The sequence below is a fragment of the Stegodyphus dumicola genome, chromosome X2, assembly GCF_044657685.1.
Source record: "Stegodyphus dumicola isolate Sdum_Otavi_A_Nest chromosome X2, ASM4465768v1".
Taxonomy (NCBI): Eukaryota; Metazoa; Arthropoda; class Arachnida; order Araneae; family Eresidae; genus Stegodyphus; species Stegodyphus dumicola.
Window position 1 is genome coordinate 106,670,247 of NC_140781.1, and position 2,564 is coordinate 106,672,810.

Here is a 2,564-nt window from a genome sequence, read left to right on the forward strand (position 1 = left end):
AAACTTTTTTATTTCTGATAGTTTTGACTTTTGCATAATTGCCAAGTTTCTGAAATTTCTAACAATAAATTTCTTTAAACTATTTCTGTCACTGTACTGACTTTTTTTAATATGGCTTCTTTGCATGAAAAACTGAAATATTTCTGTTTAATTACTGACATGCATTTAATTAATACAGAGGCAGCTGCACTCGAGTTTGCCACGGATGCTGGACTTCTTCCCAGAGAGGATGAGGCACCACCTTGCCCCAAGTGCCAGGCACCGATGAGAAGCAACAAGAGAAAGGAATCAAAGCTGGGATGGTGTTGGGTCTGCAGCCTGAGAAATCGCAACAACTGCTCTGGCATGATTAACCCCATTGAAAACACATTTTTCGAAGGTACAAAAATCCCAATAAGGGAAGCTTTAGTCATAACTGTGTACTTTGTTCTAGATCACAGTTTCAGCTACATAAATCAGCAGCTAAAGCTATGGAGGGAAAAGCAAAAATTACCAGTAATTGCAAATGAGACTATTGTTGACTTTTTATCATATTGTCGTGAGGTATGCGAAATTTTTGCCTCTCATCATAGCAGAATGTTAGGTGGTAAAGGAAAATCTATATTAATTGATGAAACATTTTTGACCCGCCGCAAGTACAACCGCGGCAGGGTAACCAAAAATATGACCATCGTAGTTTTAGGCATCTACTGTCGAGAAGACAAAGAAGGATTATTTTTCAAGGTTAAAGGAAAAAGCAAAAGGCGTTTGTGGCCTTACATTAAACGTCATGTTCACCCAGAAACCACCTTCATATACACTGACTCTGCTCCACAATATAAAAGGATAGAAAATTTATTTCCGGCAGCAACACATAAAACTACCAATCACAAGAAAGGTAAATATGTGTCTTTTTTTTTAATGAGTGACATTTTTTTTTTCATCCTTAACATTCATTAATCCTTTATTTAGAGGCGTATTTGTAGATCCCGATGATAAACAGAACACTATAAATGATCTTGAGGGTGAAAACAAACTTTTTAAGAGGTCTATAAAGAGCAAGAGAACAGATGATATTCGCACGCAGTACATGGCTGTACATTATTACAGGCGGTTCCGCTTGAAGCCCTTTACTTATGATGGAGAAAGACTTGCTCAGTTTCTACAGGACATTAAAGCTGTGTGTCCAGGCCATGGAAAAGTCGGCCTTGAACTTAAAATGTTGGACGAACCAACATCAGAAAGCGAAGGAATTGAGGACCTGATGCCTCCAAAGAAATCTGCCCGACAAGATGATGATATACCATTCATTCAGGAAGATGATGATAAATGGGGTAAAACCAACAAATATAACTTTATTTTTGACATAATTTATTTATTTACATATATATACATACAAAAATTGCATTTAAATATTAAATTACATACCATTATAATCTATGTGCTTATTTTTCAGAGTAAGGGAACACAGACCAAGTTTTAAAACTGGAATAAATGATAAGAAAAGCATACAAGTAAATTGTTTACTATAATTTGTGTAAATGTTCAGATGGTCCACAAATTTTGATTTAATACCTTTTTGTTTTTCACTACATGAAATTGTTATTTTTTATTTCCTTTTAGAATTCAACCAAAAAACAGAGCCCAGAAAACAAAAGGATGGAAATGTTGCGAAAATGTTGCATATCTTTTACATAAAGAGGTAAATGTGTATTTCAGTTATTCTCAACTTTTATTTTGACATGAGAGCTATTCTTTATATATTTTGTTATTCCTTCATTAAAATAAACTTTCTTTCACAGCTGCAGATCCAAAATGTCATGAAATACTATGACAGAGGTAAGACAAAATTTTAACCATTCACAGCTTATGTTTCAAATTAGTGCTTCACTTTATTTTAATACTACTCCTTCAGTAAAAGCAACTGTAAAATTTATTTAGTTATTATTAGTATAAGTTTACCTACTTATTTTTCAGTAAAAAAAATTTATTGCAAATTAGGTAATCCAAAAAAAATAAATAAAAGAAAGAAGAAAACTAATTTTGACAGATAAATTGACAAACATAGAGGTGAGTTGATTAATTTAAAGGTTTCCAGCCTACTTCTTACCAGAAAACATTTTATTGTTAAGGATAATTTATCACCCCTTTCAGGTAAAGAATATTGCAGAAATGATAAATGAATCATGGAAAGAAATGAATCTTCATTCAGAAAATATACAGGTGAATTCATTACTTTTAATGTTTCCAGCCTGTTTATTTTAATTATGTATTTTCATACTACGTTTATTATTTTAAATTTACCGTTTATATATTATTTTAAATATAAGGATTCAATCTTACATTATTAACTTCTTAAACTTGCCACCCTTTTGTGGTAATTGTGTATTTTTGTACTATGTTCAATTATTATTTTCTAGTTAAAAAGAATATGTAGTTAACAAAAGATTAAAACTAAACAACAGAAAGAACACTTAGAAAAAATATTAAAACATTTAATAAAAGTGTTTATATATACACTAACTTATGTTTTCATTATCGTAACCTTGTTTAGTTATCTTGTATTATGAATATGCATAATATGG

The 2,564-nt window shown here is 31.2% G+C and overlaps 1 long non-coding RNA gene across 2 annotated transcripts; it reads left to right on the forward strand.

The window, feature by feature from the left end:
• The first annotated feature begins 201 nt into the window (after positions 1–201).
• On the forward strand, positions 202–2,178 carry LOC118202738 (uncharacterized). Of its 2 annotated transcripts, XR_015039005.1 has the most exons (4): positions 974–1,313; positions 1,436–1,493; positions 1,603–1,681; positions 1,782–2,178. It is a non-coding gene; the product is annotated as an uncharacterized LOC118202738 (long non-coding RNA). The 2 variants fall into 2 exon arrangements; XR_015039006.1 differs by having other exon boundaries at positions 202–1,313; positions 1,436–1,681.
• Positions 2,179–2,564: the final 386 nt, after the last annotated feature.